Consider the following 22,995-nt stretch of genomic DNA (forward strand, 5'->3'; position numbering starts at 1 on the left):
GAAACAGTAACATTTCCTGAAATTTTCTTTTTGTTTCATATTCCATTAGACTCAGTCTTAAGTGCACTTTTAATGACCTAATTGAAAAGGTTTGTCAATATGTTCAGCCAAACAAAATAATTTTATTTACTACATTTAAAGCAATATTAATTTATTCCCTTTCATATGTCTTTTTTGTGACCAGAAAATTTTATTCCTCCCTAAACTATTCATTCTTTATACTTAAGATTATATTAAATTCTACTGCTGTACTTGAAGTCTGTAAGTGCTATACAACATTTGGAGAATAGGTATAAAAGCTATTATTTTCCATTTAGCATGTGCTATATTCTCTAACACTGTTGCATCTAATGTAGAATGAAATGTTACACTATAAAGTCTTATTTCTACATATTTTTAAGATTATTTTCAAGTCTTTCTCTCAAACCTACTTTGAAAATACTTTAAAACAACCTGACTTTTGTTTTTAATCCATTCATTTTATTTCCCTAAACCAGTGTTGAAATGGAATTTATCTTTATATATAAGAATTTTAAATAATTTAAAAAGAAATCCTCTTTATTTAAATTACTGAACACATACTGTTTTTCATAAACTCAAAACTCCAAATTCCTTCATTTGTTTTATTTATGGTATCAGATTTGCGTAAAGACACTCTCCAAGTAATTCCATCAGCTCTGTCACCTTGGGTGTTTGGCCAGAGGGCAGTCATGTTGACCCCATCTGCAAAGGCTGGCTAAACTAGAATCTTGGACTATTAGAATCCCATTCATCAAGGTCCACATAAAATAAGGTAGGTGGGAAGCGGGAGGACAGATGGTAGGGTCGGCAGCAAGGAAGTTGGTTGTTGACATTGATATAGACCCTTCTTCTTGCCAGAGTGACTCCATGGACTTATTTTGGCATGGAAGACTAGGCCAAAGCTATCATCTTAATAGAAGGTGAGCTGCAGGCAAACTGGAGAGATCCATGCTCAGTAGGTATTCAGGGCTGGCTTAGATTTTGTCTATCAGCTTGACTGTCATACACATTTGATTGATTTGCAGTAGAGCTTGAATGTGCTGCATTGATGTTGAGGACTGTGTCATAAGGTTCCTGATATGGTGCACATATCTGAATGGAGTTGGACATTGACGATCTTTGCCTATGCCAAGCAATACCAGACTTGAGTACATTATTCTGTGGTTGAGTAGCAGATGGTGAGTGCAGACGTTTGGAGGGGGTGTGCCTTCAAACACAATGTGGAGCCAGCAAACTTACTTAGAAGGTTATTGCACATCTTGACTTTGGCAGCTATTTTTTAAGCACTGATGAAAATCCAAGTCCTACCCATTGTTACTTTCGGAATACTAGACATGGTTGGTGTTCCATGTAAAAGAAATGTGAAAAATAAATGCACTGTTCATAGAGAGAGAAGATGTGAAGGAAGGGGAGGGGGCATAGTAGGGGATAGGAAAGGTAGCAGAATACAACAGTTACTAAATGGCATTATGTAAAATTGTGGATGTGTAACCGATGTGATTCTGCAATCTGCATTAGGGGTAAAATTGGGAGTTCATAACCCACTTCAATCTAATGTATGAAATATGATATGTCAAGAGCTTTGTAATGTTGTGAACAACCAATTAGAAAAAATTTAAAAACAATAAATGCACTGTTCATTGTGTTAGGCACAGTTGGTTGGAGTGACTTCCTTGATTTTGGCTAAATGGATCAAATAAACATCCTCAGATTATATGTTCTTGAATGTGGTACCAGAATACTTATTATTAATGTTAATTTTATTATTAAGGTTAATTTTATCTACAAATAGACAGAAAAAGGGCCATCAGACCACAGAGAACATTGTGGTCCAAGATGGTACTTAAGAGTGACCTTATTTTCTTTGATTTTTAATTTAGGATAACAATTTGTTCTTCAGAAAAAGAAAAGGAAATATCCTAGTAGATGTACTGTAGAGACAAAAATCTGAGTATTCACAGATTAAACAACACAGTAATTATATATGTATAGGAAAAGTGACTTTTTTGAAAAAAAATTATTCTTAAGTTTTAGGTGGACCCAATATCTTTAATTTACGTTTATGTGGTGCTGAGGATTGAACGCAGTGCCTTGTGCATGTTAGGTGAGCACTGTACAACTGAGCGACAACCCCAGCCCCTGAGAAAGTGACTTTTATTGGTGTTGATCTTTTACCTTGAATGGATTCTGAATGCATGCAAATTAATTTTCAGCTTAAAGTAACTCTCTTTTCCAGTTAAAAGGTAAAGTATGCTTATTGAAAAGAATTTCAGAATAGTAGGTAAAATTTAAATTAGTTATTGCCACAAACAAGGAATGAAATTTCCAAGGCTTGACTCTGCCTTCTGCCAGTTTTATGTGCATGTCTCAAGTATATATGTGTATATTTATATATTGATATATGTATTTTAAACAAAATATTGGATCATATAATCTGTTATCTGCCTTCTTCACTCAACTTTAATTGTATTATATTTATAAAATGTGCTTTCTAATACTTGGGTAATATTATACCTTATTTATGTACAATAAATTTTAATCAACTCCTTCATATTTGATATATAACCTATTTTCTTGGAGATCATTCTTACATAGAAATTTTGATATGCATCTTGAATTGTGTTTTTAGAATGTATTCTTAGAAACTAAATTTCCGGATTAAAAAATGTGAACTTCTCACAGTTCTTTTGGTAACTTTTCACAAATTGTATATGAAAGTACTTTTCTAAATATTTTTTTCAATTGCTCTGAATAGTATCGTAAATATTTGTCTATTTAGCAGGCAAAAACCTGGTTTATTTTGTTTTAATTTGCACAGATTTGATTAATAAGCTAGAATGTCTCTTATATACTTATCTGTCTTTGTTTTCTTCTTTTCACAAACTGTTTGCTTATGTCCTTTATTCATATAATCTAACTGATTTGTAAAAATTCTTAAATATTAAGTCCTTAATTTTGTCAAACATGTTGCAAGAATGTTTTCCCTAGTTTTCATATACCAGTTAACTTTGCTATTGCAAATGTGTAAAACTTTTTAAATATCTGTATGGTCAATTCTATTTTTTTCCCAATTACTTTGATCTTTGCTTTTATCTTAATTTTTTTTAACTTAGAACTTGGTAAATAATCATCATTTTTTTCTAGTATGATAGTAGTTTTATTTTGTACTTTTAGTTTTCTATTCCTTGAAAAATTTATCTTAGCCTAAGGTATGAGAGAAGCATCTTACTTAATTTTGTTTCCAGTGATTAACCAAGTGTTTTAGCACCTTTCCTCACTAATTCTGATACTTTTATTTTTGCATACTAATTTTTATTAACATTAGAATCTATCTTTTATCTTTTAATGATCTGTTTTATTGTTATTTTTTTTTCACTGTTCCATATTGTAACCATTACAGCATCACAGTAACCTTATCTACATTTTAAGTCAAATCCTTCCTTGTTTGTCTCTTATCAAAAATGGTTTTACAATTATCACCTATTTATTATTCAAGATTCATTTAATTTATTTAGTTTGTAAAATTGTTTCATTGGAATTTTAGTAAACCTATAAATTAGTATTAGTATCTTTGTAATATTCAATATTCATAATCAGAAACACAGGTTTTTTATTTACATAATTTTTCATTCATAAATTGTGTCATCTTATTATAGTCCCCAAATTCTTTTTTATATTTTTTTTTTACTTATAGATAGACACATATTTATTTTGTTTGTTAATTGTATGTGGTGCTGGGAATCAAACCCCGTGCCTCACATGTACAAGGCAAATACTCTGCCACTGAGCCACAATGCCTGCCTGTCTTCACAAATTCTTTCTATACTTATTTATAGGCATATTATGTTCTCATTATTGTTTTGGATTAGTTACATTCTACTTTTTAAATATTCAGTGGAAAAGCTGTGTCTATTCTTTATAACATTTATTATCTAGCTATTTTACTCAACTCTCTTAATAATTTCTTAGAAGTTCTCTTGGGTTTTCAAGACTATTAGGTTATTTGCCAACAAAGAAATCTGCCTACTTTTTTCCCTTTTAATTCTGTCTAATGTCCTATTTCATTGACCAGAATTTCTAAAATAATTTAAATAATCACAGTGATAAGGAAGTATATGTCTTGTTTTGGATTATGTGGTAATGTCTCTAGTTTTCATAGTTAAGTTGGATATTAACTGCTGATTTGAGGCAGATAGTCTTTGTTATGTTGATAAAGTAGATTAAAATTCTACTTTCTTGATTACTAGGATTGAGCATTGAAGTTTTGTGCATTTTTTTTTTTTTGGTAAACATTGTCCAATTAACTGAGGAAAAAGAATTTTTCTTATAATATATTTCTTAATTCAAATCAATTTAGCACACATTTATTCAACACTTGCTATGTGTCAGACATTCTTCACTAGGCATTAGAATTCAGCTGCATAGCCCTTAAAAATGTTTTAGAATAATTCAGAGCATGACAATTCAGCAAAAGATTTAAAATACTTGATTTTTCATTATTAAATTCTTTTTGCATTATTAGAAAACAATTTATGTTTAGGATTTCATTGAGAAAACTTTAAAGGCTTTTTGGGGGAAAAAGAGGGTGTACCAGGGATTGAACTCAAGAGCACTCGGCCACTGAGCCACATCCCATCCCTATTTTGTATTTTATTTATAGACAAGGTCTCACTGAGTTGCAGTCTGGCTGCGGCAGAATGGGAGAGTGGGGGGGTGGTGACGACTAAATTGTGCGCGTTCATACAGCAGGAATGGGAGCCATTTATTGTAGGACAACAGAACTATTTATACATTCTGCACAGCTTATCTTAATTAGCATAAACTAGATACATCTGTCAACCAATAAGGAATCTCCACACTTAATGGCTTGCTTTTGTTACTTCTCAAACCACTCCCTCTGACATTTTTCTAGGCACCATCCAGACTTGTTTATGAACTCTAACATTCCCCTGGCAAAATACCAGGTGTTATTTTTGACTTGTTTACAGACCTTAACAAGTTGCTTTGGCTGAGGCTGACTTTGAACTCTTAATCCTCCTGCCTCAGCCTCCTGAACTGCAGGGATTATAGGTGTACAGCACTGTGCCAGCCTGAAGACTTTTAAAAAACTAATTGTATATCATGGCACAGTATGAATTTTAAAAATTATTTAAATGTAAAATGATGATTTATAATAGAAATTATGAGTTTTACCATCAAAATAATAGTGTCCAAATTCTAATTAAGAACATCGATAAAACTTAGTAATGCCTCAGGAAATTTATAGACCTCAATATTATAGATTGTTTGTATTCCATATGATTGGGAAATTGAAAAGTCTAATCATACTTTATCAGTTCTTGTATAATATGACTGAAATGTTTTGGGGCAAATCATTTTTATTATGCTGTCATTTTATCTTTATTTCTCTGAGAGTCTAATTATCTGTAGGATTTCAGTATCTATTTATATAGATTTATTTTCAATTAAGGTTTTTTAAAAAAATTAACATTATGGTTTCATTGTAGTTCAGCATAATTATCCTGCTTTTCCTATCTAGTGATATAATATCTTATTTTTTGAAATCCTTTTTTTATCTTGGGTCTTTTACACAGTATGGATGAATAACACTTAATATTTTTATTGCATACCCTCTTTGACTAGATTATTTGTATTTTATGCAAATCAAACAAATATTTACTGAGAATTAATTTTTCTACTCAATATTATGCTAGTTATTATGAATAATAGTACAGAAAAGCTTATGTCACATACTTTCAAAGAACAGATTTCTGGTTTGTAGATAGAGATGAACAAGGAAAAATGCAAAATAACAAATCTTAATGAAATATTATAGAAGATAACATGTATAATATATATTATAATATATATATAATATTATATATTATATATATATACACAGCATCATGTTCTTGTTCTTTCTTTTAGCAAAAGTATTAGAACCTAGAAAATATCTTTTGCTTATTTATCTCACCCTGGGCCTCTTCATACTTTTCCTACCACGTTTGTGCCTTTACAAAAATTTCCTCACTTGCTGCTTAAAAATTATATTTTCTTTTGCAATATTTTCAAAATTCTCTTTGGAACACATTGGATAGACAAATGTCATGCACATTAATCTGTAAAATATTACCAGTGGTAATTTATCTTACACAAAGATGACCCTGCTCAGAATTTGGAAACAGGCATAGTGCTAGTTACTACAAGTGTGGACTAAAAATCATTGCTTTCTGAATCTCCTCAGACAATTTTATTAAAGAACTTGTCCAGATTCTTAAAACCATTCACAAAAGAATTAATATGCAAAGTAGGAGAAATCCAAACGCTAACACATAGTTAGCATATCTACGAAAGGGGAATTTTAACAGTAAATTTTGGTATATTAAAGGACAGGATTCATATCCTTTGGGCTTTCATGAGATTTTTCTTTCATAGAGTCCTTTCATTTTAAACTTTAGCATTCAGTATATATTCTAAGTTACAACCTTAGAAATTTAACCTCTTCTGTGAAATTTTTATTCCCTCCCAATTTTTAATACTTATATTGAAGAGTGTTTGTCATAGACCACAACATGTGTCTCTATGGAACTATTATCCTATTTTAATTCAGAAACAATACTATTGATTAAGTAATACAGTTTTCAAACTTCAAAGCATTTTTCAGCCACCATTTCTCCTAACCCTCACCATGAGCTTCCTGTGTGGTATCATTTATATGAAGTCTTATTAAAATGTAAATAAATTACACCAACACATTTCCTCTGTTTGCCCAGCCTTGTGCTACATTAAAACAACTGTCTTGATGAAACACATATTGATGCATTGTGCATTTCCATACTAAACCAAAGATACAGTTATATGGATATGTAACAGAACTCACTTTATAAGTTTTTGTTAAAGTATTTTATGAATTGTAGATAATCTGAGCTATGGGAGATAATGAAATTCTACATGCCAGAGTTCACAGAAAGAGGATAGCTCCTCAGATAGAATTGGATTAGAGTCTTGAGAGATATGCATTGTGGCTTTTAAGGTACTTTACCTTTATAAGCATATCTAACTCTTAATTGTTCATACTAATGCTCATGTCATAGTATTAGCGTAGAAATAGTAAAAATAAAATTAAATAAGTCAGGGTTTTATCTAAAATAATTTGTCTTTGCCCTTGATATACATTATTTTTATTTTTTACAATTTGGCATAAAATTTATTCTGTTTCTTTTTAGAAGCAATTTATAATCTCTTAATTTTTTAGAGGGATGGTCTAATACCTGTATAATAGCAGATTTTACTATGAATATAATGGAAAACCCTAATAGGAAATAATTTGGTGAGACCAAATTCATGTAAAGTTAAGCAATTACAAGGATAATAAGAAACTGAATAATGGTTAATAGGAAGCCAGTGATATACAATACTACTTGAATAATTATTAAATTAATTTTGGAGAAAATAATTACTATAAATACCTTTCAGCTGCTGAGCACATACCAAGTAGTAGGAAAAGGAGGCAATTCACTGTTTTTCAGGGGAAATGGGTAATCAAACTGTGATTGTCCAAGATGAATTTCAGAGTCTATCTAGGCAATTCAAATGGAAAGAATGCATATCCTGCAGGAAATTTTCATATATAACATTTCTCTAAGTTATGCCTTTGATTGTTATTGCATGACAGCAAATTCTAGATATCATTGGAATGCAGCTATTCTTTGTTAATAGCAAACATAGTAATAACATTGGAATTGAGTTGGAATCCTCTTTTATAAATTGTAAAGCCCACCCAAAACACACAGCCAAAAAAATATTCATGTGTTCAGTTGAGAGACTAGCTGGAGAAGGACCCTTACATAGGATTAAAAATTAATTTAAATATTTATTTTAAATCCACTCTTATTTAAAGATAAATGGGAGGTGAAGAATCTAAGTTTCTTCATTACAGTCTGGATATTGTCTGAGTGATAAACACATACTGCAAGGTGAGAGGAGTTTCATTAGACTACATGATCAGGCTTACTTTTGTCTTTAAGCAATTTACATGGTGCTTCAGGGTTTTATTTTATGAATCAAATCTTCTATTTTCTAAATAGAAACAGTAACCTTGCCTGTTGTAGGTTCATAAGCTAAAGGTGACTTCTTATGACACTTCAGTAAGATGAAGGTTGGTGAATAGTTTGATTTGACACCTTACAAATGTGAACCATTAATGTTGATACAGTGACATTAGTAAGATATTCACAGTTAAATCTTCATAGACTCTGAATATCTATGACAAAAAGTTTGCTTATTTTTCCTATCTCTTTTAGTAGCTTTGAAGAAAAATAGAAGTTTTAAAATTTCTAGAAACAGATACTACATGTTTATTTGATTTTGTGTGAAAGGGGTGATTTTGTAAATGTTCATAATTTAAATGCTCTAAGAAAGTCTGTTCTCAAGAGAATTGTATTGTCTATCATCATGTAAAGGACAAATCATTTTTTACAGTGACTATTATTCCCTGCTTCTATATGGGAACTTTCTAAATGACAAGACTTATTTAAGTTTATAGAGGAGCTTATCCTCTTGGCATGTTTCTGAGGAAATATCACATGGGCCAGCACAAGAACTGAGAGAGAAAAAAATGGTGAATACTCATGTGATCCAAAGAAGTTTTTGGAACTATTTAGAGAGATTGCTGACTGTTGTGTTGTCTGAGATTAAATCTAGGTGACATGATCTCCATAGTTGTTTGGAGTAAGTTTATTTATTCCAGCTCCAAATTTTTTGTCGACCAATTATGAACCAATGTAATTCTTGCTCTTTCTCATTGATTGGTTTCTCTCATCTCTGTAAAGAAAGGCACAATTTTTATCTTTCATGGGAGAAATTTGGCAACCTCATCTACCTCCCAGTTTCTATGAGTCAACATAATTAAAGATTTTCAGGATTGATAGACATTCTTTATCCCCCCAAACTTCAAAACTTTCTATATATGTAGCAGGATATTCCGTAGAGAGTTTCCTATATACATATAATCATCATGAAAGTTTTCATTCAATGGCAATCAGATTCCCTCCACCCCACCCCACCCACAAACATGCATGCCACTGGGCTTTTGACTCCTGCATTGCAAGGACAAAAGTTAGACAATGTTAATTTATTGAAGAAATTATTAAGTTGCTTATGCTTACTATAGAAAAGATCATAAATTTTATCATCCAAACTGGGTACTTTTAAGGGTGATGGAACAAATATCATAATTGGATTATGTGTTGTTTTAGCCACAACTTCTTCTATCCCTCACTCTTCCCCAAAACTCCATTGGAACAATAGTTCTACCAGAGCAATGCAGGATGGAAAAATCTCACAAATTCTCTTTTGAAAGAGGTTGATTAGATAGACTAGAATATAGAAGAAATCCATGATCTTATGTGTTGTCAGAACAACAGCAATCTCCATGGCAAACAAACAGGGAGAACAACCATTATATCTAGCACAAAGTTGCAGTTCATAATGAGGCAGGCAATAGAAAGGCAGATTAGCCACAAATTCAACAGAAGAATTGGGAAAAGAGACTACCATAGTGTGCCTTAATAAGCTGCCACATAGCACTAATTTTCTGGAAGATTACATACTTAGTCAAGGAAGACCAAAGATGGGCAAGATTTACATATATTTCTGATTGTACCTAAGGGCTTTGGGCATACAAAGAAGAGGTAGTGGAGAACCCAAATGAAAAGTAAAAGTCAAGGAAGACTTGTAAACTATCTGAATTTTGAATATATTCCTTTCCCCATACCCATATTCATCAGCAAGGTATATTACCTTATTGATTCAGTGTGGTTGTGCACAAAGTCTGGTGAATGAGTTTCTGGCCTATAAAGTATGAGGACCTAGTAGCAAGTCCTACCTAAAAAATGAAAATAGTTTTTACAAAAATTAAACAGAGACATCAGCAGTTGCACAGCATGGAAGATACAGACTCCACAGAGCTAGATCAAACAACTCCCAAAGAAACAAAGAACAATACAGCAACAACCCCTAAAAGGGAAAAATCAGAAGCCAAAGTTGTCATATCATATAAAATATCAGTTTTCAAGGAAAATTATGAAATTAAAGAAATATGAGTATGATCCATACCCAGTTACAAAGGCAGTTGAAAGAAACAGACTCGGAGTTGAAGTGGGGAGAGCAGATGTTGAATATTTAGCAGAGAGACATGAAATCAGTGCTTATAAATGTGTTCAAATAAATAGGAAATCATGTTAAATTATTAAATAAAAGCATTACTATAATTACTCTTCAAATAGAGTTTCATTATAAAGATAAGAATTGTTTGAAAAGAAATGAAATTTTGGAGTTGAAATGTATGACTGAAATTTAAAAAATTTCTAGAGGGTCTCAGCAGCAGATGTGCTATGGCAGAAGAAAGACACAGTGAACTTGAAGATAAAGCAACAGAAATTATCTAATCCAAAGGAAAAAAAATTGAAGAAAATGAATAAAGCTTCAGAGACCTGTGAGATAATCATTAAACACACTAACATGTATAATGAAATAGGAGGAAAGGAGGACAGAAACAAGGGGCAGAAAAAATATTTGAAGAAGTTCAGACAAAACTTTCCCTACTATGAGGAATAGCATCAGTCTAAATATTCCAGCTCAAAAGCATTAAGTAGAATAAACACAAAAGTCAAACACAAGAGTTTGATTCTCAGACTTTTGGAGGCCAAAGAAACCGAAAATCTTGAAAGCAGCAAGAGAAAAAAGACTTAGTAGACAGAAAGAACAACACTCTAATTAACAGCTTGCCTCTTAGTAGAAACAATTAAAACCAGAGGTAGAAGGATAACATATTCAAAGTACTGAAGGAAAAGAAAGATATAATCGAGAATTTTATATCCAGCAAAACTGTTCTTTCAAAATGAAGATAAAAATGAATATTTCCCAGATATACAAAGGCTGAAATAATTTATTGCTAATAGAATTGTCTTAAAGAAATACTGCAGATAATTATTTTAACTGAGAAGAAATTACAACCAATAGTAATTAAAATTCACTCAAAGCAGTGGGGATAGAAGAAAACCTGGCTATGTAATTATGTAGTGTTATGGTTTGAATATGGGTAGTGTCCTCCAAAGATCATGTGTTGAAGAATTGATCCACAGGGTGACTCTACTGGGAGGTACTGTGGACCTTTAGGAAATGGAGCCTAGTATGAGTGTGGTACCTAATGGTAGTTGGGTTCTTGAACAAGATGGGATTCTACTGATCCTTGCTTTTACTCAGCTTCCTGACTCCTGACCTGAGTGGTTAGCTCCATCATACACTCCAACCTGCTGTGTTGCCCTTTACAAAATCCCAAATCCATGAGGCTACTCAATCTTGGACTGGAAACACCAGAGTTGTGGGGCAAAATAGACCTCTTTTCTCTTTATAAGTTAATTGCCTTAGATACTTCATTATAATGACAGAAAGGTAACTAACGTGTATGTAAACATAGATACTATAAATATGTGACTAAAAATAATTTTAAAAAAAGAAAATACTAAGCAACAGAAAACAATTAAATAGAAAACAAAGTAACATAGAAAACCAATGGAATCAAAAGTTAGTTTTTTGAAAGATTAACAAAATTGTTGGACTTTTTGCTAGTCTGACTAAAGAAAAATGAGAGAAGATGACAATTAATGAAAATCAAAAAATCAGAAATGAAAGAGGGGACATTGCTATTAGTCACATAGAAATTATTAATGCCATGGAGATTGAAAGAGTTGTGAGACAATAATGTAAAATGTATATCCCAAGACGTCCAACAACTTAGACAAAATAAACTCTACTAGAAATGCACAAATTAACAGAACTGACTCAAGAAAAACAATAGACAATTTGCATAGGCCTATAACAGTAAAGAGATAATTTTTTAAAAAATGGTAGATTTAGATTGCTCCACTGGTAAATTCTATCCAAAAGAAGAAAAATAATCAATCTTTCACAAAATTTTAATAAAATAGAGAAAAATAAAACTTTTCAGGTCATTCTATGAGAGGATTATTACCCTGCAACTGAAGCCAGACACAGACATCACAATAAAAGTGAACTTCAGATTAATAACCCTCATGAAAACAGACATCAAAATCCTCAAAAAATTTCAAAAATCAAATATGAGCAATATTGAAAATTATTAAACAACCTGATTAAGTAGGATTGATCCCAGGAACATAGAATGTGCTTGCTATCCAATAATCTCAATGTAATATTCCATAGAAATAGAATAAAAGGAAAAATTGACCATCTCAATAGATGCAGAAAAGTTTGAGAAAATCCAATATGTATTTGTAATAGAAATTTCAATAAACTGGTAACAGACAGGGATTTCTACCTGATAAAGGGCATCTATGAAAAACGTATAAATAATGATGAAAGAGTGTCTTATTTACTTCTAAAATTGAGAAATGGACAGTATTATCAGATTTTACCTATTATATTAAGCATTGTAATAAAATGTCTACCAAGAATGTTAGAGAGAAAGAGTGAGAGAGTGAGGTAGAGAGAGAGGTTAATTTAAAAAAAGAAAGGAAAGGTAAAGGGAAGAGTTGGAAGGAAAAGAAACTGAAGAGAAGGAAAGGGAAGATAGAACAGAATTAAATAAAACTCTTTTTATTTGCTAATAAGTGAGTTTAGTGAGTTAACTAGATAAAAGATCATTGTACAAAAATCATTTATTCTCATATACTAGCAACAAAACTGAGATTAAGAAAAAAATTTCGTTTTCAATAACATCAGAAAGAATAAAGACATTTTTACAGAATAAAAAAACTCATTCTAAAATTTAAATGGAGAAGCAAAAAAACTCAGATTAAAATAACTATGAAAAAATAAAACAAAATCAAATGATGTAAACTTCCTAATTTTAAAACTAACAATTAAAAGTATAGTAAGGAAAAATATGTGGTGCTTGCATCTACTGGGATAGAACTGAGAGTGCAGAAAAGTAACCTTTACATTTTTGGTGAGTAGCTACTGACAAAAGTACCAAGGGGAAGAGATCATTTACAATAAATAGTGCTAGGTTCTTAGGTGCTAGGACTATATGAAATATATATTTATATTCATGTACTAAGATACAGAGAAAAATATTTTAAATTCTTACCTCACACTATACTTAAAAATTACTTAAAAGTGGATTGTGGACCTAAGAATAAGAAGTGAAATTATAAAATTACTAGAATCATAGGAGAAATCTTCACAACCTGGGGATAAACAAAGTTCATAGACATCATGCCAAGAACTTGATTTAAAAAAAAAAAAATAAGGGTATTTTTTTTAAATTTAAAGCTTTTACATTTCAATAGTTATTATTATAGAAATAAAATGACAGTCTGAAGACAGGAAAAAATATCTTCAAGATTAGGATTTGTAAATCATAATTTGATAAAGAGTTTCTATCCATACCATACAAAGACCTCTTCAATAATAAAAAGATGAACAGCCCAATTTAAAATTGGGAATTTTTTTGACTAGTCATTTCAGAAAAGAAAAAGTAGGAATAGCTAACAAGCAGATAAAAGATTCTCCACATAATTAATACTTAATAACATGTAAATTTAATCTAGGAAATACTATTTCAAACCCAATATAGCAACAATAATTTAAAAATGAGAGTAACAAGTGTTGGTGAAGATATGGAGAAATTGGAATCCTCTTCTATTGCTGGTGGGACCATACAATAGTACAGCTTCTTCGAAAGTGGTTTGCAAATTCCTTACAAATTAAAATAAATTTTATTTATTCCACTTCTAGTTATATACCTGAGAGAAATGAGAACACATCACACAGAGACCTGTACACAAGTAAATGTTCAAGGCAGTATTTTTCATAATAGTCAGAAATAAAAACTGGGAACAATCCAAATGTCCATCAACTGATAAATGGATAAACAAAATGTGCTACATCCATACAATGTAATTCCATCCATCAGCAGAAAGGAATACATTGTTGCTACATGCAACAGCAGAAATAAATCTTTATAAAAGGTCTATTATAAATGAAAAAAAGCTACATGACAGAGAATGCATGTTATATCATTGCATTTGCAGGAAATGTCCATAAAAGGCAGAGTTTTAGAGAGAGCAAGCAGATTATTTGCATGGGTCTAGGGCTGAAAGTGGGGCTTAACTGCCTCAGGTTAGGAAGGAGATTTGTAAGGTTGACAAAAATGTTCTCACACTGGATTGTGATAATGGCTATGCAACTCTAAATTTTCTTAAATTTATTGAGTATTATAATTAATAAGGGTGAATTATATCTTATATAAATTATACATCAGCATGCTATTAAAAACAAAGCTATGTTTATTAAAACTGAAGGAAATATAGAGAAACCTGACAGTGACCATCATAACAAAGGAGCCAGTATTAACATCCACAGTGATGTGTGATGTTATATCATAATATCTGATATTATAAAAAGGGAACTTCTGCTTCTTCTGTATTCTTCCCTAAAATTCATAATCCCAATCTCATTAGGAGAAAACATCAAAAAAATTTAAATTCAGTAACATGAAATACTTGACCAATAACTTTCAAGGTCATGCAAAACAAGGAAGGACTGAGAAACTGTCACAGATGAGAAGAGTAGACATGATTGCATGATACTAAATGCAATTTGGTATCCTGAATTGATTCTTGGAACACAAAAATGATATTAGTAGAAACACTGGTAGCCTCTAAATAAAGTCTACAGTTTCATTAATAGTTTTGTATCAATGTTAATTTTTTAACTTTGACAAATTTGCCTTAGTTATATAAAACATTAACTTTAGGAAAAGTTGATGAAGGAAATATGAGAACCTTCTGAACTTTCTTTTCATAAATCTAAAATTGTTTCATAATAGGAAGTTAAAATAATAAAAAATTAAAGGGAAATCATCCATATATAATATGTTGATCTTACATGAATCCTGATTCTAGGTAGCTACCTTAAGAAAGAGTGAGGAAGGAAGGAAGAGAGGAAAGGAGGGAGAGTGAAAAAAAAATAAAAATATTTAAAAGTCAATTCTTTGACATTGACAGAATGTTCAATACCATTGAAGAGGTATTGAATATTAGTTTTAGTTTTGAAATTGGATGAAATGAGTTATGTTTGTAAAAAGTTGTTAGCTTTCAGTAAAGCATACTAAGGCAGATGAAATGACATGCTATTTATGATTGTCTTTGAAATGATCTCGTAGAAGAAAAAGTGGGTAAAAGGGTGGCTAGAAAATAAATTGACTATGGGTAGTGAGTATGTAGGAGTTCATTTTTACTATGTACTTCACCTTTACATATGTTTGAAATTTTCCGTAATAAAGATTTTTAAAGAAAAAAATCTAAAAAACCCCAAAGTATTATAATTAGCCTTCTATATTGACCACAGACAGAGCTTGTATCTTTTAAATATCAAATCTGAACAGTGTCAACATGAATAAATCATAGAGAGGTGAATGAACTCTCAAAAATAATCTGAGTAAGATATAATTAGGGCTGAATGGTTGGGAGAAAAGGAAAAGGAGTGCCTGAATTAAAAGACCTCCTAAACTGGAGTGCATTGTTGTTCTTTCCTTGAAGTTCTGTGACCTGGTGATATCTAAAACTCCTAAGCGAGGATTTTAAAAGTAGAAGGTAGTAAAAAAAAACAAAAAAACAAACAAACAAAAAAAAAACAACCCAACCCTTTTTTCTTACTCAATGTTCAGATCTATAGTTCCTCGCCCCCTTCAGTTCTTTTTTAATTGACTGGTGGCTTTGTCTGTCGCTTTGTGAAGCACAGGATAGGTTACAGTAATATAAAGCTTTTGCTACTTCTCTGGAAAGCCATTCAGAATCTTTAACTAGTGCAAAATGTAGAACTCTTTTGCTAGAGGATCTCTTGGAAGGAAGTATTCTTCCAGGCTTTGTAATTTGCATTGATTACTGAGCTGTTTTTCAGTGCATCATTGGATGTTGACTGTAATCTATAAAACCTTATATAGTTTTGTCCTGATTAGAGAAGTCTGGTACTAGTTATCAATTCTGATAATGACTGAGATTGATCTGTTTGACAAAACAACAACAACAACAAAAATAAAATAAAATTTTTTGTAACCTGAAATGTCAGGAGCAAGTTATTCTTATTGATAACACATACTCTGTTAGTCTGCTATTTTAAAGTGGGTTCATTGTACATAGTGTGAATTTGGGAAAAATAAAACACACAAAAACCAGAAAGTTGAAAAGTAGATAGTAGTTCCAGTAAGAAAGTCCTTGTCCTAACTTTCTACTCCTTAATCTTATCAACATGTCCTCATAATATTTTACCACCTTAATGACCTGCTTTCCAAGCAGTTTTTACCCAATACTGAGTCCCATTACATAGTGACAGAGTTAATGACTTGTTCATGAGGCAGATAGGAAGAGGAGCAGAATTCATATCAAAGACAACTGGTCCCATTTCCAGGTCCATCTTTGGGCCAAGATACGTAGTCGCCAACAGTGAGTTGGCGACTGTATTTTTGAGTCCTGGCGCAAAGTAAGATCCATCTGTTTTGCCCAGCCGTTTGCCTGAGTGCCACAGAATAGTCCTGTTATTAGTCTTATTTGTGGTCCTATTAGAGGTTAGGTAAAATGTAAATAAACTTCGTCCCCCTTGTGATGAATGCAGCATAGGAATTAAAAGTAGTGGTGGTGGTAGTGGTGATGGTGGTAAGTGACGTTGTGTCTCTATTTTCTCAATTGCTCTGTTTTCTTTGGATTGAGAAACAGACATTTAAGAATGAGTTTGTCATCTGGAAGGATAGTTGTGACCAAGTTTTCCTCAACAGGATACAAGATGTTATTTTTGAGCTTCATTACCCTCACCAAGGGGGGAAAGAGACAGAGACAGAGAGAGAAAGGGGGAGGGAGAAATCAAGAAGTGAAAGTAGGGAGGAAACACACAGAAATGGAGTGAAAACAAAGGTCAAAGAAGACAAAGAGGAAGGACATAAGGGGCAGGGGAAATGTAACTTAGTAGACTGTTCACAGAATAGACTTTATTATTTTGAACTGATAGTTCAATTCAGTCAACATCTGGTGAATTGAGAAAAAGGAGATCTGACTGATTAAACTGAACTGCTAGTTGTCAGTTAAATAGTTCATATATAAATATCCAGCCCAGTTTCTATCACCTTTTCTTGTCTGAGCTAGACAATGAATCAGTTTCACTAACCATATTTTATTGGTGAGTAGAACAATACTAGTTGGTGATTTGGATTCATGTAGAGGTGGGCAGTTTTTATGTTTTGGAATCATTTATCAGGGATTATTGTTATTCCATATAATTTCTGAGCAGTTATTTTTGTCAGTTTCTTTTACGAATGTTTTGTTGCCTTATAAGGATATATGTGCACTCCCCTCCTCTCATTCAGTTGTCCCTGGTGACGCCTCCATAATTTCTGTCTTTACACTGGTGCATTTTCAGTCTAATTCAGGCATTTGAGAAGCAGGGGAAAAGTTTAGTTAGTCAATGTCAGTGATTTTTTAAAAGCCTAATCCATTCATGGGTGAATTTAGTGTGAAGCTGAGCAAGTTTGCATTTAAAATCTATGTATATCAAATAGACGCATTACCCAAATTATTCTTCCATATATTCCAAAGGAAAAAGAAAACAGGATTCACAAGTGAGAACCAGATGCATATTCTAATAATAGGTGCAGTTTCAGGGGTAATTTATGATTATACTCTCATATGTGGAAATATTAAAATATTACTTTGTATTATATGAGGTTGAACATAAACATACCATATTTAGTGGTACAAATATATATTCAAAAATACTGCTGTAAAATAAAAGAAGGATAATTATAATAGCTCCACTTTACATTTTAAAAACTTTTTCTAAATCCCTTCAAATAACAATTTGAAGCTAAAAATAAACATGACTTAATCTAGTGTGTACTTGTTTTTTAACTATTATTTATAGATGATATTGTTTGAAGAAGAAAGGGACTGAAAAATATAGTATGATGTTTTAAGCTCAGATCTTAATTCATGTACTCTTAAATGTGAAGATTAAAGATACATGTTTTTTGAACCAGGAGTTTAAATCAGAAGGTCTGGTTTAAAATCTGGTGATCTTCCTGTGATGCTTCCTGTTCATGATGACTCGGGACTGCATTGACAAGATATACAATATGATGTGAAATAAGGCACACTAACCCATAATACAGTGCAATGACCATTTTGTGTTACTAAATATGTTCATTTACCTCTACTTCACCATCTGCCCCACCACCCATTCAATTCAGTCATTTGAAACAAATAGATCTAGCATTTTTCCCAATTCCATTTGAACTCATACTTTTTCTTAATGTGTATATTCAAATCCATAGATTTTCTTATTTATTCTCTGAGTGTTAATTTTATGTAATCTTTGAAAAGTTGTTGTTTAGGAATATTTTCTAAAATATCAGATAAAAATATAGCTAAAATGCAAAAACACTAAGTTTCTATTCATATCATTACAAAATCCTTAACATGGAGGCATATTTTGTTTTTCAGAATTGCTTTTTCTCTCTTCACTCTTTAGATCCTTTTCTTTTCATTAAAAAACTACTCTGGGAAGAAGGTTTCTTTTTTTTCCTTAACAGGGAAAAAAAAAAAAGCCACGCTTGACTGATAATGCATTGCTTTGGATGGTGAAACATTATGAAAGTTTAATTTTTAATTAAATCTGAAATACCAATTATAACTGAAAGAGATTTTAACCTGTTTCTTTTCAGACTGCCTGAAGTTACATTTAGAGACTGAAATCACTGCACCTTAAAAACAAAAGATTGAGCTGCACTGTATTCCTGTAAGTAGAAGCTTCCTGTACCTTCCTCTGTTTTTCTGTGACTATCCTCAAAAACGGACAAAAATATTGGTTTTGAAAGTCCCTGAAGAAATATATCTTTAAATAATTTTCCTTCTTTTAAGAAAAAAAAAAGTTGGTGGGCTCAATATTCAGTATATCTTTTTTATTTAACCGAAAGTATGGATTCTTTCTTTTGGCTGGTTTGAATTTCATTAGGGAGGGTGTCACCCACAGTGTTTCAGCACAGTGACATACACCCTGTTTGGAAAGACTCTTGCATTTTTTTGTACCAGACTCACGAAAGGTAAAAGAAGATTTCTTGTTGAATCTAAGTAGATTCCATTTTCCTTTGTGATGTCATTAGAAATTTTTAGCCTTTGTGTCAATGGAAATGGAAAGTTCATGATGACATCACAAGATCCTGTTGCCTTGAGGACTTTGGGCAAAACTAAGTAAAATGCATAATTCCCTTGTGTGCTCGTGTTCCCCATTCTGCTACAAAGCAGTCAAAATAGCACATCTTCTGTCTTCCCGTGAGCTACAAGGCTGTCTCTCAGAGCCCCATTGTTCCATAAATGCATGTCAGAGTCTACCACAGTCTGGTCTACCCTTATTTAGCTGCTGTTTTGTCAATGTACTTGGAAGAACAATTAACATTTGGGATTTCAATGTCTGAATAACAGGCAGTGAATAGAACTGGAGCACATAAAAGATTCAGATGCCCAGGGTAAGAAAACAGAAGCTTATAGTTGGTGGAGGAAAAAAAAAAGGAAAATCATTTTAATGCTGTACTCAAAGGTTGTGAAATACTACAAGGAAAGTCAATCATTTCTTTTATAAGTTTTAGGTCCAAATGTGTATCTTGTAATGAAATCCAGAAGCTTATGACATCTTCCTCAGTTTTGAAGTTTAATGTGTTGCAAGATCTTTTGCTAGAGAGTCTTAGAACACTTAACTTTCCTTGTTGGAATGCCAGATGCGGTTTTTGCTGCATCGTGGTTTTCAGAGTGCCACAGTCATTGTCCAGCAGAGAGCCTTAAAGGTGATTTCTTCCATTTTTACCTTGGTTAACTGCACTCTTTCATTATTGACTGTAGTTCTTGTGTGTTGACTGTAGACAGTCCTGGAGTGTTTTAAATGTCTCTGTCTTTTGTTTAAATTCTTTATAAGTTCTTCTATTTTATTTATTTATTTATTTTTTGGTGGGATGATGCATGGGCCAACCAAGATCACCACCCTGTCGGGGCATCTGGTGAAATAGAGGGACTTTGGCAGCTTATGTGTGTTGCCAACTCAGCACAGTTCTTGGCTGGCATTAGAGAATAAATGATTATTGTGATTTTGTCATATCTACAAAAGTTCAAACCCACTGTAAAGTCTCTAAAAGCAAGATCCCTCCTTGTTCATTTTTATAATTCCCCAGTACTTGATACAATAATGGGTGATCACAAAATAGCTATTGTTATTAGTACCATTACATTTGTAAAAACTCAGAAATTTAGGATTCATTCATCCAGAGAATATTTATTTTAAAGAAAGATTGAATAAAGTTTTTTAGGGGAAGACACTCATGAAGGAATTTTCTAAAGATAAATCTTCTTTTCATCATATACCTCATTGACTTTACTCTTCTTTTTCCTGACGAAATAGGAGTACCTATTCATACCACATCCTTTTTGTCTGTGAAATGGTCTTCAGTAGTTTTCCATTTAACTTGTGTCTTATGTCTCCTAAACTTGACTTGACTCTAGGTGGACAGTGCTCTGCCATTTAAGTTTTTTTAGTTGTCATACAGTAGACTGTGCTTCAAGGAAGTGGGTCAAGTTGTAGAATAGATATTGGCTCACAAGAGCAGAAAATTAGAAAGTTACTATAAGCAGAAATTATTTTCATTACGTAAAAATTCAGGACCAGTTTCTAAACAATAAGTCCACAATATTCTTTAGAACCCAGAACTATTTGACATAAATTTTTCTGTCCCTCCTCCCACCAACACTTTTAAAGATTTCTTTCCAAAAGGAATCCTTTCATTTTTATTAAATCAGCTTCTGGTGATGCAAATTAAGGTGCTCATAAAACTTCGCCTCTGAGGCAAAACTAAAATGATAAAATTTAGGCCTAGTGAATTGGACTGTTACCATGTTGAGTAACATTTAAGGACATCAAAGAACTTTATAGAATATTTCACATTTTTTAAGATTGAAAAATTGAGGTGGAAAGGATTTAAGGGTAGAATATCATCAAACATTACAACTGCAAAGGATGTAGGAATTGAAAGTCCCATCAACCCACTTTGAAATAAATAAATTGAGGTCTAGTTTGGCACATGCATTTACACAAATCATACTGACCACCCATGCAAATCATCCTTAGACATGTAGACCTGAGAGTAGACACAAATGCAGATGCACAGGCTTCAATCTTTCCTCTATCCTTATGGCATGAGCAGTATTTCTTGAAGAGCAAATCATTTGGGGCTCAGTTTTGAGACATGTTGAACTACAGTCCCCTTCACCAAGCTATCCAAAATTCATACTTAAAGGGCTATTCTGAAAACACTATTATCAAAACATTTATTTTTTAAAATTATTCCTGTATTCTTGATACCATGCCTTTGGTGGTGCAGTGAATGGTACAGAGGCAAATTTATTGGTTGAATTAATATTCTTTATGATTCTTATGATGATTTACAGAGTAGACAGAGGACCATACCATTAGAAACTTCAGTAGTTTAATTGGGCTTACAGGCATGATGAAATCAGTAATCTGAACAGAGCCATTGTGACATGGAATTCAGACTTTCCAAGAGTGTGCATCATGCATGGTGTCAGAAAGTCACTGTAGCAAGGGGTCATTTCCATCAGAGAAAAGTTTTTCAGAGTCTGAAAAAAAAATGAAATAAAGTTTAATAATTTAAAATTAATTTATTTCCCTGATAACTTATTTCATGTTGCCTTTATTGGTTTCTGTCATTTAGAAATCCAGAGAAGTGAGTGTAAGAATTTTTTTGTATTATTTTACCCAAAGTTAAGTCGTGGATATAGTGTAAATTCTTCCTCAAAATTATTTTATTCCATCTAAACGTTCCCCTTCCTCACATGAAGAAATTCAAGTCACCATGTACAAAAGTGCCAAGTTTTTATGGCACAAATATAAAGAGACTAATCTTTCCTTAAAAAAACAAAAACAAACAAACAAAAAACATGGAAGCATTGGCATATTGAAAAAAATGGGGAATTGAGGCATAGAAATGTCAAATGAGGATCCCATATGGAGGTCTTCAACAAGACTTACTCCTCAAACCTTTTGTCTCTTTGCTCTACACTAATGCATATTAGTTCTATGCCACCAATAAGCAAAATGCCATCAGGATATATAGCAAAATAATACTTATTTCCTGTCATTAAGAAATTTGTAAACTATTTGGGAAATGGATGCATCTTTCTTATAAATAAAATGTTAAATAGGAAAGCACAAGGAGTAAATTGTTACCATTTTTTTCTGGGCCATCAGGAATTGAAATGAAATGAAAGCCAATGGAACAGAGAATACTAATAGTGTGATTTGACAGTATAATGCTTATTGGTGTCAGTGACTAAAGAGAAGCAAGTAGAAGGGAAGCAGAATGTATGGGAGCATCAGTTTTACAAAAGTAGGGATTGCAACATGGAGTCCAATCAAAGAAAGTTAAATATCAAAAGACAGCGAATCACATATTTTTAAGATAGTGGATTAAAAAATAAATACAGGGCTGGGTTGTAGCTCAGTGATAGAGCACTTGCCTTGCACATGTGAGGCACTGGGTTTCCTTAGCACCACATAAAATTAAATAAATAAAAATAAATATGTTTATTGTGTGCATGTACAACTAAAAAATTTTAAAAGAACAAGTCTTTTAAATAAATAAATGCTTTCTTACTAGGAACTTTGTCCTCCAAATATGGAAGAACCTTTTTTAAAAAAACTTTTTTTATATTTATTTTTTAGTTTTAGGTGGACACATATCTTTATTTTATTTTTATGTAGTGCTGAGAATTTAGCCCAGTGCCTCACACATGCTAGGCAAGTGCGCTACCACTTGAGCCACATCCCCAGCCCATGGAAGAAACTTTAAAGATAAAAAGACCCTTTAATTACTCAACTCAT

General features: G+C 32.1%; 1 protein-coding gene across 14 annotated transcripts in view; it reads left to right on the forward strand.

Moving 5' to 3' along the window:
• The window catches only part of Zbtb20 (zinc finger and BTB domain containing 20), a 793,227-nt gene that overhangs the window by 302,473 nt on the left and 467,759 nt on the right, over positions 1-22,995 (forward strand). For all 14 annotated transcript variants that reach the window (XM_078044200.1, XM_078044182.1, XM_078044180.1 and 11 more), the window contains exon 4: positions 18,776-18,849. The gene's annotated coding sequence lies outside the window, so the exon portion shown is untranslated. The remainder of the gene's footprint in view (positions 1-18,775; positions 18,850-22,995) is intronic.

Source organism: Ictidomys tridecemlineatus, chromosome 3 (assembly GCF_052094955.1).
Source record: "Ictidomys tridecemlineatus isolate mIctTri1 chromosome 3, mIctTri1.hap1, whole genome shotgun sequence".
Classification (NCBI taxonomy): domain Eukaryota; kingdom Metazoa; phylum Chordata; class Mammalia; order Rodentia; family Sciuridae; genus Ictidomys; species Ictidomys tridecemlineatus.